The sequence below is a fragment of the Salvelinus namaycush genome, chromosome 36, assembly GCF_016432855.1.
Source record: "Salvelinus namaycush isolate Seneca chromosome 36, SaNama_1.0, whole genome shotgun sequence".
NCBI lineage: Eukaryota > Metazoa > Chordata > Actinopteri > Salmoniformes > Salmonidae > Salvelinus > Salvelinus namaycush.
In genome coordinates, this window is record NC_052342.1 from 18,415,310 (window position 1) to 18,433,542 (window position 18,233).

At 43.2% G+C, this 18,233-nt stretch overlaps 1 long non-coding RNA gene across 1 annotated transcript; it reads left to right on the forward strand.

Moving 5' to 3' along the window:
* The first annotated feature begins 6,060 nt into the window (after window positions 1-6,060).
* Window positions 6,061-7,918, forward strand: LOC120030589. Its single transcript, XR_005473653.1, has 3 exons — window positions 6,061-6,183; window positions 7,582-7,685; window positions 7,820-7,918. It is a non-coding gene; the product is annotated as an uncharacterized LOC120030589 (long non-coding RNA).
* Window positions 7,919-18,233: the final 10,315 nt, after the last annotated feature.

Sequence of the window (18,233 nt, forward strand, 5' to 3'; positions counted from 1 at the left end):
AACTTGAAGCTCTCAAACTGCTCCACTGCAGTCTCGTCGATGAGAATGGGGGCGTGCTCGGTCCTCTTGTGAGCGACGTTCAGAATCAAAACGCCAAACATATGCTCGTAAACAGAGTTTACAGGGGATAATAACAAACATAGAATGCCAAACGACTTACCCTGTCATTACTTTGGTTCAATACATGACAAAGCCAAATGCCCAGCATACAGTGTCACCTGTAAAGCATGTGGCAAACACATTGCCTGAGTTTGTAAACAAGCACAACACAAACCTAAACTCAATCTATTAGAGGAAGATAATGAGCCAGATGACTGAACAACAGATGCAATGTGTTACATCTCACAGGTTAATTCTGTGGAAGACAAGGCAAAACATTATTTCATTAACCTTAAGCTAGCTCCACTCAGTGATGAGCTATAGACATATGACCCCAGATAAAGACAGGATCAACAGTGAATGTCATAAGCTAGCTACACACAGCGAGTCATGGAAGACAGCTATCCAGTTCTCCTACCAAGCAAAGCTACACTCAAGCTAAATGACGGCACACTGATAAAGCCAACAGGTCATGGAGACATCCCAGCTTCCTCTGCTGACAAGTGTGAAAGACTCAGCCTAATACATGTGAACCACAGCCACGTGTTACATCACGTCAACACCCCAAGCACCACATCCACTGTGGTCATCATGACAACTGAGGAGATCATCTCTAAGTACAAGGACATGTTGGATGGGCTTGGCTGCCTTCCTGTAGAGCTACAGCTGGAAGTAGACAATGCAGCCCGGCCTGTGTAGCAGCTACCAAGACGGATACCTATTCCACTGAAGGAAAGGATCACAAAGGCCATACATTCAGTGGACAATGCAGACATCATCACGAAAGTCAAAGGGGCCAACACCGTGGATTAGCAACGTGGTTGTCATGCATGGACCCCAGTGCACTCAACGAAGCCTTACTGAGATCTCACTTCCAGATGCCCACAATAGAAGAGATTCTACCAGAGATATCTAATGCAAAGGTATTCTCAGTACTCATTGGCAAAGATGGATATTGGCAAGTCAAAGCTGATGAAGTGAGCAGCTATCTAACAACTTTCTAGACAGCTGTAGGTAGGTATACAGTTGAAGTCGGAAGTTTACATACACCTTAGCCAAATAGATTTCAACTCAGTTTTTCACACTTCCTGACATTTATTCCTTGTAAACATTCCCTGTCTTAGGTCAGTTAGGATCACCACTTTATTTTAAGAATGTGAAATGTCAGAATAATAGTAGAGAGAATTATTTATTTCAGGTTTCATTTCTTTCATCACATTCCCAGTGGGTCAGAAGTTTACATACACTCAATTAGTATTTGGTAGCATTGCCTTTAAATTGCTTAACTTAGGTCAAACGTTTCGGGTAGCCTTCCACAAGCTTCCCAAAATAAGTTGGGTGAATTTTGGCTCATTCCTCCTGACAGAGCTGGAGGCTTTGTGATGGCCTCTCCAATACCTTGACTTTGTTGTCCTTAAACCATTTTGCCATAACTTTGGAAGTATGCTTGGGGTCATTGTCCATATGGAAGACCCATTTACGACCAAGCTTTAACTTCCTGACTGATGTCTTGAGATGTTGCTTCAATATATCCACATAATTTTTCTTCCTCATAATGCCATCTATTTTGTGAAGTGCACCAGTCCCTCCTGCAGCAAAGCACCCCCACAACATGATGCTGCCACCCCCGTGCTTCACGATTGGGATGGTGTTTTTTGGCTTGCAAACCTCCCCCTTTTTCTTCCAAACATAACGATGGTCATTATGGCCAAACAGTTCTATTTTTGTTTCATCAGACCAGAGGACATTTCTCCAAAAAGTACGATCTTTGTCCCCATGTCCAGTTGCAAACTGTAGTCTGGGTTTTTTAAGGCAGTTTTGAGCAGTGGCTTCTTCCTTGCTGAGTGGCCTTTCAGGTTATGTCGATATAGGACTCGTTTTACTGTGGACATAGATACTTTTGTGTCCGTTTCCTCCAGCATCTTCACAAGGTCCTTTGCTGTTGTTCTGGGATTGATTTGCACTTTTCGCATCAAAGTACGTTCATCTGTAGGAGACAGAACGCGTCTCCTTCTGGTACGGTATGACGGCTGCGTGGTCCCATGGTGTTTCCACTTGCATACTATTGTTTGTACAGGTGAACGTGGTACCTTCAGGCGTTTGGAAATTGGAGGTCTACAATTTATTTTCTTAGGTCTTGGCTGATTTATTTTGATTTTCCCATGATGTCAAGCAAAGAGGCACTGAGTTTGAAGGTAGGCCTACATCCACAGGTACACCTCCAATTGACTAAAATTATGACAATTAGCCTATAAGAAGCTTCTAAAGCCATGACAAAATTTTCTGGAATTTTCCAAACTGTTTAAAGGCACAGTCAACTTAGTGTATGTAAACTTCTGACCCACTGGAATTGTGATACAGTGAATTATAAGTGAAATAATCTGTCTGTAAAGAATTGTTGAAAAAATTACTTGTGTCATGCACAAAGTAGAAGTCCTAACCGACTTTCCAAAACTATAGTTTGTTAACAAGAAATGTGTGTAGTGGTTGAAAAACGAGTTTTAATGACTCCAACCAAAGTGTATGTAAACTTCCGACTTCAACTGTAGATGGATGAGTGGCATTTGGAATCAAGCCAGCAGCTGCAGAATACCAGTGCAGACAAGCCCTACAGGGACAAAAAGGAGTGTGTGTGATCGCAGATGACATTCTACTTTATAGATGTGGTGACACACACAAAGAGGCGATGGCAGGTCATGACAGATACATTACAGCTCTCTTGCAGAGAGCAAAAGATGTCAACCTGAAGCTGAACAAAAATAAACTGGTTAAAGCCACCTAGTGTGACATACATGGGTCATATTCTCACCACAAAGGGCCTTCGTCCTGAACCAGCGAAAATAACAGGTTTGGGCACAGCCCTTCTACAGAAAGGACAACCTGTTGCATTTGCCTCCAAAACATTGACTCAGACAGAACAAGGATATGCACAGATTGAGAAAGAATGTCTCTCCATTGATTTTGCATGTGACAAGTTTGATCAGTATCTGTCAGAGAGTTCATCACAATACACAGCGAAAACAAACCGCTTGAGACAATCTTCAAGAAATCCCTACTCACAGCACCCAAGCGACTGCAGAGAATGTTGCTAAGCCTACAAAGATACCAACTCTGCGTGCAATGCAAACAATGCAAATGTAAACTACAATGCAAACTACATGTAGCTGACTTCCTGTCCAGAACAGCTCAATCAACCACAGAGCACAGACAAATGCAAACACCAGCCACGGTCTAGGCTATGGGTCTAGCCACAACTGACCTGGAACAGGTGGATCACACCAGTGATGTCAACATCTCACCTAAGACAATGGAGTCAAGTATTACTTGATTATTACTCGGACTACTGAGAGCTCGACGAGCTGACTGACACCACATCATTGAATGCTGCAAAAAGCAGTTCAGCAGACATGGCGTTGCCCACACTGTTGTTTCTGATAGTGGCCCCACCTTCTCCAGAATGGACTTTCAAACATGTTCTGATGAGTGGGACTTTAAACATGTGACATCATCAATGTATCACAGCCAAAGCAATTGCAAAGCTGATTCAACGGTGAAGATTGCCAAAACACAGACCCATGGCTGTGATGGATGGTGAAGACGGCTCTGGCGGCTCCTGTCTGGCGGGCGGCTCTAGCGGCTCCTGACTGACGGACTGCTCTAGCGGCTCCTGACTGACGGACGGCTCTGAAGGCTCCTGACAGACGGGCGGCTTTGAAGGCTCAGGACAGACGGGCGGCTTTGAAGGCTCAGGACAGACGGGCAGCTCAGACGGCGCTGGACAGACGGACAGCTCAGACGGCGTTGGGCAGACGGGCAGTGCAGGCGGCGCTGGGCAGACGGGCAGTGCAGGCGGTGCTGGGCAGACGGGCAGTGCAGGTGATGCTGGGCAGACGGGCACACCTGTAGGAAGGAGACGGAGAGACAGCCTGGTGCGTGGGGCTGCCACAGGACCCACCAGGCTGGAGAGACCTACAGGAGGCTTGGTGTTAAGAGGCACCTGAAGGACCGGGCTGTGGGGGAGCACTGGAGCTCTGGTGCGCAGCCTTGGCACCACTCCCCCAGGCTGGAATACTACTCCAGCCCGGACCCTCCAGAGTGAAGGCACAGGTTGAACCGGGCTGTGGGTGAGCACTGGAGATCTAGTGCCTACTACGCGCACCTCTCCCTTAGGCTCCACTCCCACATTTGCCCGGTACGAGCGGAACGTAGGCATAGGACGCACTGCACCCTCCCAGCGCCCCGGAGACACAGCACGCAGAGCCGGCGCAGGATACCCTGGACCGAAACTGCGTACCGGAGACCAGACGCGCTGAGCAGGCACAATACGCCCTGGCTGGATGCCCACACTCACATGACACTTTCGGGGGGCTGCCCTATAGCGCACCGGGATATGGGCACGCACTGGCGACACCGTGCGCTTAACCGCATAACATGGTGCCTGACCAGTAACGCGCTGCTTATGATAAGCGCGAGGAGTGAGCTCAGGTCTGCTACCTGGCTTAGCCACACTCCTCTTTAGCCTCCCCCCCCCCAAAAAAATGATGGGGCTGCCTCTCGTACCTGTCGCGCTGCCGTGCTGCCTCCTCATATCGCCGCCGCTCAGCTTTCGCTCCCTCCAGCTCAGCTTTGGGGCGGCGATATTCCCCAGCCTGTGCCCAGGGTCCTTCTCCGTTTAAAATCTCCTCCCATGTCCAGGAGTCCTGAGATTTCTGCCGCTGCTGCTGCTGCTGTTGCTGCCCGTTACCACGCTGCTTGGTCCATGGTTGGTGGTTGATTCTGTCACGCTCGTCTTCCTCCTCGTCTGAAGAGGAGCATGGATCGGACCATAACGCAGCGTGGGTTGAATACATATCTTTTAATAAAGCAACGAAGACGAAAAACACACTTGACAAAATACTAAAACAAAAAAACGACGTGAACAAACAAACGAACGAACGAACGAACGAAAACAGTCCCGTGTGGCACAAACACTGACACAGGAACAATCACCCACAAACAAACAGTGAGAACAGCCTACCTTAATATGGTTCTCAATCAGAGGAAACGTAAAACACCTGCACCTGATTGAGAACCATATCAGGCAACACATTGAACCCAACACAGAAACACATAACATAGACTACCCACCCAGCTCACATCCTGACCAACTAAACAAGACTAAACAAAGGAAATAAGGTCAGGAACGTGACACTTTGCTGTATTCATTGACAGTTTCTCTCTAGTCGTGGATTTCAACGTTTTGAAATCTCACAGTATCAACTTTGCTGTAGATTTATTTTATGCCTCCTATGTGACTGCAGACAAGGTCATCTGAGCCATCGGATTGGCCAGCGGTTGACCTTAGAGTGCACTTGATTTGCTCTCTGGGCCCGCCGGGAAAGCAGAGTTAGTACCTTCAGGCACATGCAATGGTTGAAAATAGCAACAGTTAGTCTACCCGGTGCGTAAGGCAGCTGAATCGGGTGCACCTGCCGCCAACAGCCCATGACGAATAAATCAAAATAGGAGCACAAGGCTTTATCGTTGGGTTTTTACATAAATGTTTAGTGATCGACTAGTAATGCCTTGGAGATTGACCAGTCGGTCGCGATCGTCCGGTAGGTGACCGCTGCTCTAGAAAGTTGAGTGAAGTGTACGCTCGCAGTTTAGATGGAACTTTGATGGGGATGTGTATATCTGAGGTGTATTCAATAAGAAATCAAAAGGAACAAAATGTCCGAAATGGGGAGTGACTAAACTAACCTGCCAAACGGTTTCAGTTGCAAAACATATTACTACAGTGTGCACTAATGAATACACCTGTCTATTAAATCTGTCTCTGTCACTCAAACAGACAACTTTGCGTTGAGAGGAGTGGCTGCTCAGTCTTCCCTTTGGGATTTATGGTGTAGTCCAAGCAAAGTCATCATGGAAACCGCTGCATTACAGCACTGCAGCACTGCATTTAACACCAACCCCTGGTGGAGAGTGGACCTGCTGGATCTATACAGCTGTCACCATCACCAACAGAGGACAATGCTGTCCTTATGGTGCTGAGATCCGCATCGGTAACTCACTGGAGAACAACGGCATCAACAACCCCAGGTGACACATAGACATCAGTAAATTTTTATGTCCTGTCTTGAAGGTGTTTGGATACATTGGTCTTGATCTATGCTTCTGTAGCTATTCAGTGGTTATATATTTAACACAATGACTGTCACGACTTCCGCCGAAGTCGGCCCTTCTCCTTGTTCGGGTGGTGTTCGGCGGTCGACGTCACCGGCTTTCTAGTCACCATCGATCCATTTTTCAGTTTCGTTTTGTTTTGTCTGTATTTTACACACCTGGTTTCAATTCCCCTCATCATGTTCCCTATTTAACCCTCTGTCTTTCATTTATGTTTGTCCGTGATTGTTTGTGCGTTAGGTGTTGTATTTGATACGTGTACGTATCTGTTTCTTTTCCATTTGTGGAATTGTGCATATATTTTGAGTAAAAACTCTGTGGTTTCGCTCAGACCTGTGTCCTGCGTTTGACTCCAAACATTCTCCGCACACAACCCTGACAATGACTGTATTCTCTATGGTACATTGTAGAGCTTCCTCATTCCCTCTCTCGCTGTCTCTCTCAATTCAATTGAATTTCAATTGAAGGTCTTTTTTGGCATGGGAAACATGTTAACATTGCCAAAGCAAGTGAAATAGATAATAAAGACAAGTGAAATAGATAATAAAGACAAGCGAAATAGATAATAAAGACAAGTGAAATAGATAATAAAGACAAGTGAAATAGATAATAAAGACAAGTGAATTAGATAATAAAGACAAGTGAAATAGATAATAAAGACAAGTGAAATAGATAATAAAGACAAGTGAAATGGACAATAAAAAATTAACAGAAAACATTACACTCACAAAAGATTGAAAAGAATAAAGACATTTAAAATATCATATTATGTCTTTACACAGTGTTGTAACGACGTACAAATAGTTAAAGTAAAAAAGGGAAGATATGTAAACATAAATATGAGTTGCATTTACAATGATATCTCTCTCACACCCTTCTCTCTGTCCCCCCACTCCCCTTCTCTGTGTCCCCCACCTCCTCTCCCCACCCCCACTTTCTCACCCTACTCCTCTCTCTCTGTCCCCCCACCCCACCTCTCTCTCTGCCCCCCACCCCACCTCTCTCTCTGTCCCCCCACTCCCCTTCTCTGTGTCCCCCACCCCCTCTCCCCACCCCCACTTTCTCTCCCTACCCCTCTCTCTCTGTCCCCCCACCCCACATCTCTCTCTGTCCTCCCACCCCATCTCTCTCTGTACAATAATCACGTCCTTGCTCTCTCCCCCATCCCATTCTCTCTCTCTCTCTCGCTCTCCCCCCCTCTCTCTCTCCCACCCCCTTTCACTCTCTTTTACACCGCACCCCCTCTCTCTCTACCCCACCCCCTTTTATATCTCTCCCCCCACTTTTCTCTCTTATTTTTGGGGGTATTTACAGCCTCCAAGTCAAAGAGAACGGTGGTGAAGATGAAGGTGAAGATGAAGATCCAATCAGATGCTGATCTGACAGACCAGGTGGTCGGTGACCAGCTCCTACAGCAGGTGAGAGAGAGGGAGAGGGAAGGGGGGAGGGAGAGAGAAAGAGATAAATAGAATGTGTCTTTGTTTATGAACATTTGTGCGAAAGAGAGTAATAAAGAGAGTAATAAAATCGAAATGCTTGTGCTTTCATCTAGCTGCGTGTAGAATTTCTGAAGCAGGGTGTGTCTTACCTTCAACTGCGCTGGAGGCCTCAACCAGATGGACAGCTAGCTAACTGGCAAGCACAAAACCAGTCAACAACTTTGGGAGTAAAGACCCAAGGAAATCGTAATAATTGACTAAAATGTACAGTCAAAGTTGCCCTGCAGAAATGTAGTTAACATAATAAAAAAAATCCCCATCAAAATCAGAGATATGTTTTTTTTTCATGGCCTACGTCTCAATCCACCATATCCACCAATATCGCCCTTCCGCATCTCACGAAACATCTGTAGCACACTAACGGTTTGGGCCACACACTAATATGACCCCTCTGTGGAAAGCTGAGACCATGGTGTTTGCTCTAGGATGCGCACAAGCCTCACGAGACTCGTCTGAAGGTCCCCAATATCAGTAAAAAACATGAATGGAAGTATAATTTAAATAGTTTCCTGATCTTTCTTATATCTCTCAGATATAGGATAGAAACTTCAGAACAAACTCCCTCTATATTTTCTTCAATCTGTTATTCAATGTGTTTCTATTGGGTAACAGCATTAATGCCAAATTCAATGTGTCATCAAATATATATATTTTTTGACACCTTAAAGGGGCTTAAAATTCCAAATCAAATAGCTAAATGATCCTTAGTATGACCGTCTTAAAAACAATTCCATATGTTAGCTTAGTAGACCCCCCCCCCCCATTGATTATGAATAAATGCAATAACCTTAGAAATATCACAGTGTATTGTCTGCTCTTGGAATGTACCTGCTGTATTCCAATGGATATTCACTCATTCATTACTGTATTTCAACTGATATTCACTCATTCATAAGGGCCAGGGTAGACCATAACTACTCTATTTCAACTGATATTTAGTCATTCATTAGGGCATTTTTTTATATATATATACATGTTTTATTTAACCTTTATTTTGTCAGCGAGTCATACTGAGACCAAGGTCTCTTTTAGAGCTGAGCCCTGAATTACATCAAGTATAGAAAATACACACATCAAAATGTAAATACAAAACAAACACATTCATCAATAATAAGGTCCTCAATCAGCTTTCTGAATTTCCCAGAGGCACCAAAACATCAAATGTAAGAACATTTTGAAGATTGTTCCACAAATATGGTTCAAGAAAACGAATAGCTGATTTACCAAGCTAACTCATGAGAGACCAAAGGAATTTCCAGAGTTAGACATCCCTGTGGTAACTCCTATGTCTAAAGTTTAGCAAGGAGGTTAGTAGCCTAGTGGGACTTTTTGTAAAAAGGCTTTATAAATGAAAACATAGCAATGTATCAACCTATATGACATCAAAGAAGGCCAACAAACGTTCTGGTAGAGAATACAATGATGAGTACTACAATTCTTGCCCATAATGTTAAAATGTGCTCTTAACATTCCTATTACATCATAATGACTATGATTTAGAAGTTTCCACTTATGTGGAAGTGATGTGACGATGAAGAGAGGTGGGTTGGGAATGCGAACTTGGCACGTACTGCAGTGTTCTTTCTGTCACACTATTTCCTGGAACATGTACATCTGCCACAAAATAATATGTAAAACATATTTAGTCATATTAGATGGCTAACCCACTGCTATGTCTAAAGTTTAGAAACTTTCATATTTTCGTTAGAAATACATGTATACCTTTATGCATTTACTGTGATACTGCTACAGTCTACATTTCCTGTGATACTGCTGCACAGTCTACATTTACTGTGATACTGCTACAGTCTACATTTACTGTGATACTGCTACAGTCTACATTGCCTGTGATACTGCTGCACAGTCTACATTTACTGTGATACTGCTACAGTCTACATTTACTGTGATACTGCTGCACAGTTTACATTTCCTGTGATACTGCTACAGTCTACATTTACCGTGATACTGCTACAGTCTACATTGCCTGTGATACTGCTGCACAGTCTACATTTACTGTGATACTGCTACAGTCTACATTTACTGTGATACTGCTGCACAGTCTACATTTACTGTGATACTGCTGCACAGTCTACATTTCCTGTGATACTGCTACAGTCTACATTTACTGTGATACTGCTACAGTCTACATTGCCTGTGATACTGCTGCACAGTCTACATTTACTGTGATACTGCTACAGTCTACATTTACTGTGATACTGCTGCACAGTTTACATTTACTGTGATACTGCTGCACAGTTTACAGGAAAAAGAAACAAAGCACCATTTACAACCATCCAACTCGGTTTCATTTACAGTGAAATGTAACTTAAGTTAACAATGACATGTTAATCATCACTGGCATCTAATCTGTCCAGTTCATCCAGTTTACCTTGGGAACCGACTGATGCACAGAGTGATGCACAGAGAGTAACTAGACATGGGGAAAAAACATCAACCTGAACCGGTTTGAATGTGGGTGGCTAACTCAAATTTGACTATAAAAGGACACATCATCCAGGGTCAGCCATTGCATTACAGGAACCAAGACAGGTAATAAAATAACAACCTACAATTATTAACCAGAAAATGCATGCAATACAAAGGTTGTACCTTTAGATTATCCTTATTTCAGTTAAAAGTAATTGATTCTCTGAAGTTTTACAGATAATGTAACTGTGATATCATGCGTTCCTTTGCAGATTCGGCTGTGAAAAGGTAGAACCGTCTTCAAACAGACAAAGGTAACGACAATGCCTATATTTTCCATTTTGTATTGGTATACATTTGTTTTGCAGAACGTCAGTGCTATAGCGCACTTGAAATGTAAAGGTAATTTGTGGTTGAGCGGGCACATGCAGCATTTGCCGTGAATGTAGTCTCCACGAACACGGGAACATTGCCTTTAAATTCAAATCATGCTGTAACGCAGAACTTCAGCATTACGGATTGAATCGAGCCATTAGTCGACAACATGCAGAATTATAAGATGATTGATTAACTTTACACTCGAGGGAATTGGCATATATGGAGGCTTGGTTACACATGCTCTGTGGTTGTGAGGCCGGTTGGACGTACTGCCAATTTCTCTAAATTGATGTTGGAGGCAGTCTGTGTTAGATAAATAAACATGAATTCCCTGGCAACAGATCTGGTGGACTTTCCTGCAGTCAGCATGCCAATTGCACGCTCCCTCAAAACTTCAGACATCTGTGGCATTGTGATGTGTGACAAAACTGCCTATTTAGAGCGGTCTTTTAGTGTCCCCAGCACAAGGTGCACCTGTGTAATGATCATGCTGTTTAATCCGCTTCTTGATATGCCACACCTGTCAGGTGGATGTAATATCTTGGCAAAGAATAAATGCTCACTAACAAGGATGTAAACTAATTTGTTCACAAAATTTGAGAGCAATGCACTTTTTCTGCGTATGGAACATTTTCGGGGATTTTGTATTTAATCTCATGAAACATGGGACAAACACTTTACATGTTGTGTTTATATATTTGTTACATGTATTTAGGCTTAATTACCACTAAAATTCCATGAAAACGATAGAATGACAAACGTAATATATATGTGGGCTATAGCAGCCTAAAGGTAGGTAGCCTAAATCGTGGTTTCTTCCCTGTATTCTTTGTCTATGGCGCTGGCCTGAATCATTTCCTGTAGGCTTGTGTGCAGAGGCCCCTCCATTGGAGGCGTGACCAGATAGTCAAAAAACAAACAGGACATTTTTGAAACAGGATGTACCTGAGCTCATTTTCGAGTCTCATGGCAAAGGATCTTAATACTTATGTAAATAAGGTATTTCGGTTTTATTTTTAATCAATTTGCAAACATTTCTTAAAACTGTTTTCACTTTGTCAATATGGGGTATTGTGTGTAGATTGATGAGGATGTTTATTTATTTAATCCATTTTAGAATAAGGCTGTAATGTAGCAAAATGTGGAAAACGTCAAGTGGTCTGAATACTTTCCGAATGCAATGTACTTCCATTCATTTTCTTAACTGGTACCAGGTTACTTTCAGACGAGTCTTATGAGGCTTTATGGCATCCTAGAGCAAAACAACCAACGTAGAGAAAAACAACCAACCTAGAGCAAAACAACCAACCTAGAGCAAAACAACCATCCTAGAGCAAAACAACCATCCTAGAGCAAAACAACCAACCTAGAGCAAAACAACCAACCTAGAGCAAAACAACCAACCTAGAGCAAAACAACCAACCTAGAGCAAAACAACCAACCTAGAGCAAAACAACCAACCTAGAGCAAAACAACCATCCTAGAGCAAAACAACCAACCTAGAGCAAAACAACCATCCTAGAGCAAAACAACCAACCTAGAGCAAAACAACCAACCTAGAGCAAAACAACCAACGTGTTCGAAGCGGTGGAGACGCAGCCCATGCAAAAGACATCTCTTGCTTAAAGGGGCAATCAGCAGTAGGAACAATAACAAAGTGCACTCCACACCCCTGAGCTGAGGGATGGGGCTGGATATATTAAACCACTCTCAAATTCATGAACAGAGTTATGGATTCAAGGACTGACCATGCATGATATCAAAATGATACACTACATGGCCAAAAGTACGTTGACACCTGCTTGTCGAATATCTCATTCCAAAATCATGGGCATTAATATGGAGTTGGTCCCCCCTTTGCTGCTATAACAGCCTCCACTCTTCTGGGAAGGATTTCCACTGGATTTTGGAACATTGCTGTGGGGACTCCATTCAGCCACAAGAGCAATATTGAAGTTTGGTACTGATATTGGGGGATTAGGCCTGGCCTGTAGTCGGCATTCCAAGTCATCCCAAAGGTGTTCAATGGGGTTAAGGTCAGGGCTCTGTGCAGGCTTGTCAAGTTCTTCCACACTGATCGCGACAAATCATTTCTTTATGGACCTCGCTTTGAGCACGGGGGCATTGTCATGCTGAAACAGGAAAGGGCCTTCCCCAAGCTGTTGCCACAAAAGCTGGAAGCACAGAATCGTCTAGAATGTCATCGTATGCTGTAGTGTTAAGATTTCCCTTCACTAGAACTAAGGGGCCTAGCCCGAACCATGAAAAGCAGCCCTAGACCCTCCACCAAACCTTACAGTTTGCACAATGCATTCGGGCAGGTAGCATTCTCCGGGCATCCACCAAACCCAGATTTGTTCGTCGGACTGCCCAATGGTGAAACGTGATTCATCACTCCAGATAAGGCATTTCCACTGCTCCAGAGTCCAATGGCGGCGAGCTTTACACCACTTCAGCCGATGCTTGGTATTGCGCATGGTGATCTTAGGCTTGCCCATGGAATCCCATTTCATAAAGCTCCCGACAAACAGTTTGTTGTGCAGATGTTGCTTCCAGAGGCGGTAGTGAGTGTTGCAACAGAGGACAGAGTCGATTTTTACACGCTTCGGCACTCGGTGGTCCCGTTCTGTGAGCTTGTATGGCCTACCACTTTGCAGCTGAGCCGTTCTTTCTCCCAACCATTTCCACTTCACAATAACAGCACTAAAAGTTGACCAGGGGCAGGGCAGAAATGTTATGAACTGACTTGTTGGAAAGGTTGCATCCTATGACGGGGGCCATTCTACTGCCAATATTTGTCTATGGAGTGTTCATGGCTCTGTGGTCGATTTTATACACCTGTCAGCAACGGGTGTGGCTGAAATAGCCGAATCCACTCATTTGAAGGGGTGTCCACATAGAGTACCAGTCAAAAGTTTGGACACACCTACTCATTCAAGGTTTTTATTTTATTTTAACTATTTTCTACATTGTAGAATAATAGTGAAGACATCAAAACTGCGAAATAACAAATATGGAATCAGGTAGTAACCAAAAAAGTGTTTAACAAATCAAAATATATTTTATATTTGAGAATTCTCAAAGTAGCCACACTTTGACTTGATGAAAATTTGGCACACTCTTGGCATTCTCTCAACCAGCTTCATCTGGAATAATTTTTCTAACAGTCTTGAATGAGTTACCACATACAGTGCCTTGCAAAAGTATTCACCCCCTTGGCATTTCTCCTATTTTGTTGCATTAAAATCTGTAATTTAAATAGATTTATATTTGGATTTCATGTAGTAGACATACACAAATAGTCCAAATTGGTAAAGTGAAATTTAAAAAATTACTTATTCAAAAGAATTCTAAGAAAATGGAAAATGAGGCCCCTAAATAAGATCGGGTGCAACTTCAGGAGTCACATAATTAGTTAAATAAAGTCCACCTGTGTGCAATCTAAGTGTCACGTGATCTGTCACATGATCTCACTATATATACACCTGTTCTGAAAGGCCCCAGAGTCTGCAACACCACTAAGCAAGGGGAACCACCAAACAAGCGACACCATGAAGACCAAGGAGCTCTCCAAACAGGTCAGGGACAAACTTGTGGAGAAGTACAGATCAGGTTTGGGTTATAAAAAATATCCGAAACTTTGAACATCCCACAGAGCACCATTAAATCCATTATTAAGAATTTGAAAGAATATGGCACCACAACAAACCTGCCAAGACTGGGCCGCCCACCAAAACTTACGGACCAGGCATGGAGGGCATTAATCAGAGAGGCAACAAAGAGACCAAAGATAACTCTGAAAGAGCTGCAAAGCTCCACAGCGGAGATTGGAGTATCTGTCCATAGGACCACTTTAAGCCGTACACTCCACAGAGCTGGGCTTTACAGAAAAGTGGCCTGAAAAAAGCCATTGCTTAAAGAAAAAAATAAGCAAACATGTTTGGTGTTCGCCAATAGGCATGTGGGAGACTCCCCAAACATATGGAAGAAGGCACTCTGGTCAGATGTGACTAAAATGTAGCTTTTTGGCTATCAAGGAAAACACTATGTCTGGCACAAACACAACACCTCACATCACCCCAAGAACACCATCCCCACAGCGAAGCAGCATCATGCAGTGGGGATATTTTTCATCGGCAGGGACTGGGAAACTGGTCAGAATTGAAGGAATGATGGATGGTGCTAAATACAGGTAAATTCTTGCGGGAAACCTGTTTCAGTCTTCCAGAGATTTGAGACTGGGACAGAGGTTCACCTTCCAGCAGGACAATGACCCTAAGTATACTGCTAAAGCAACACTCGAGTGGTTTATGGGGAAACATTTAAATGTTCTGGAATGGCCTAGTCAAAGCCCAAACCTCAATCCAACTGAGAATATGTGGTATGACTTAAAGATTGCTGTACACCAGTGGAACCCATCCAACTTGAAGGAGCTGGAGCAGTTTTGTCTTGAATAAAGGGCAAAAATCCCAGTGGCTAGATGTGCCAAGCTTATAGAGACATACCCCAAGAGACTTGCAGCTGTAATTGCTGCAAAAGGTGGCTGTACAAAGTATTGACTTTGTACGCTCAAGTTTTCAGTTTTTTTGTCTTATTTCTTGTTTGTTTCACAATAACAAATATGTTGCATCTTCAAAGGGGTAGGTATGTTGTTTAAATCAAATTCGAAAGCCAAGATAAAAAACAGATCACCGACCATTTCGAATCCCACCGTACCTTCTCCGCTATGAAATCAGTTTTTTCCCGAGCTGGTCAGGAGTGCACCTCAGCCACGCTCAAGGTCCTAAACAATATCATAACCTCCATCGATAAACGACAATACTTTGCAGCTGTTTTCATCGACCTGGCCAAGGCCTTCGACTCTGTCAATCACCACATTCTCATCAGCAGACTCAACAGCCTTGGTTTCTCAAATGACTGCCTCGCCTGGTTCACCAACTACTTCTCAGACAGAGTTCAGTGTGTCAAATCGGAGGACCTGTTGTACAGACCTCTGGCAGTCTCTATGGGGGAGCCACAGGGTTCAATTCTCGGGCCGACTCTTTTCTCTGTATACATCAATGATGTTGCTCTTGCTGCTGGTGATTCTGTTATCCACCTCTACGCAGACGACACCATTCTGTGAACTTCTGGCCCTTCGTTGGACACTGCGTTAACAAACCTCCAGACGAGCTTCAATGCCATACAACACTCATTCCAACTGCTCTTAAATGCAAGTAAAACTAAACGCATGCTCTTCAACCGATCACTGCCCGCACCCGCCCGCCCGCCCGTCTAGCATCACTACTATGTACGGTTCTGACTTAGAATATGTGGACAACTACAAATACCTAGGTGTCTGGTTAGACTGTAAACTCTCCTTCCAGACTCACATGAAGCATCTCCAATCAAAAATTAAATCTAGAATCGGCTTCCAATTTCGCAACAAGGCATCCTTCACTCATGCTGCCAAACATACCCTCGTAAAACTGACTATCCTACCGATCCTTGACTTCAGCGATGTCATTTACAAAATAGCCTCCAACACTCTACTCGGCAAATTGGATGTAGTCTATCACAATGTCATCCGTTTTGTCACCATAGCGCCATATACTACCCACCACTGCGACCTGTATGCTTTCGTTGGCTGGCTCTCGCTTCATATTTGTCGCCAATCCCACTGGCTCCAGGTCATCTTTAAGTCTTTGCTAGGTAAAGACCCACCTTATCTCAGCTCACTGATCACCATAGCAGCATAGCAGAGTTGATTAAATTACAGACATCGAGCTAAATCAGGAATGCGCTCAGGAGTGCATAGCCCTTGTGTGCGTTTTGGGTGGCATGCTCAGAGGAATACAGCACAATAAAGATACTTGCATGTTATGTGCTAACAATGTTAGATTTGACTTACACCTGCAAGTACTCTTTTTCCTCTATGAACGCAGGAACCGGCTTTCACATAAGTCAATCGAGGACTGCCTGCACATCAAAATCAAACCCGACATCCACAAGATTGTGTCCAAGGGGAAATGCAACTTTTCCAATTGAATAAGTAACTTAGTGGCCTATATGACCGTATTTAGTAAATACTAACATTATTGTGAGTACTTATCCAGGGATATTTAGGTCTTAAGCTGACAGTATGTTCTGTTTGTTCAGCCGTTACAGGAGAAGACTATCCCGATACATACATACATACATTCAGACATCACCTTTTTTCTTTCAATTATTGTTTTATGTAGGATGCTACATTTTTGACCAGTTGCAATTGTAAGTAGAAAAAATGCCACTTCTATTAGGCTGTTAAGGCTGTTAAGGCTCATAGCCTACCTCAGCCAGTTAACTTATTTTATATAGGTCTAGGCCCCAAAGAAATAGACTCCAATTAAGCCCTCTTGTTGTTTGTAAAGTCAAATTAAAATGAAGATTATTGTTGAAATGAATTGCTCGACTGGTGTAGGCTTTCTCCATCTGTTGGTGTGCAACACTTGCATAACAAGTTAGCTATATTTTCAGCACCAGGCACTGTTCACATCCTATTGATTGCGCTGTGGTTGCAGCTTTACGTTTCAGCAGCACAAAATGGTCCGCCGCCTGCTTTATTAGCTGACCGTCTCCTGCATTATCTCTCCTCATGAATGAAGTGAAAATGTAACTTTAGTACAATTTAGGTAGGGTAACTTCCTTCTTTGCACGTTGCATTTGGGAGTTTTTGAATCTAGAGTCCGAGATTTTTTTATTATTATATTTTGTTTTTCTGAAAACATTTTTAGAATTAACTTGGGGGGCCAAATAATATTGCTGGTGGGTCAGATTTGACCTGCGTGCCGCCAGTTGGGGACCCCTGTGCTAGAGAAATGTATCTACAAATATTACGAAAACAAGCAACACCCAAACATGACAAGCAACACCCAAACATGAGGGAGAGTAAAAAAAGGAGAACCAATCGGCAAAAGAAAACGCGACTCTTCCACGGACACAGACAATTTCATCTTTTCACCCCTGGGAATAGTAAGGGTGGAAACAGATCTGTTAAAATCGATAAATGACAAACTGGGCATACTTGAATAAGTCAGTAAAGATATCAAGGAGTTGAAGGCGAGTCTCGAGATGAGTGATGAAAAACCTGCGACAATGGAGAAAGAAACAAACAAGCTAAAAGGGACAGTCAACAAGATTGAAACGGACATGAATGAACTTAAAAAGGAGAACATCTTTCTGAGAAAAGCCTTACTTGACATTGAGACTCGATCCATGAGAGACAATCTGGTACTTGATGGTATCCAAGAGAAAGAAGGAGAAGTTCCTGAGGGTGTAGTGAGGGAGTTACTCCTTACAACGTTTCAGATCCCACACGAAGCTGTCGACAAAATTCAACTCAAATCTGTACAGAGATATGAGTGCCTTATCGTTGCCAAATTTGCTTTCTTAAAGATAAAATAATGATTAAAAGCCTGGGTAAAATACTTGCTGGCACGAAAATAGGCATGATCAGTTCCAGAAGGAAATTGCAGAATGGCACAAAGTTCTGTACCCAATCTTCAAGGAGAATAGATTAAAAGGGAAAAGTGTAGCTCTCGTAGTCGATAAACTGTATATTGATAACCAAATTTTCCGAGACACAAAGACTACTCCATGGCTATTCTAAAAATTACAAAGTTCCCATAGAGGAGTCTAATAAAG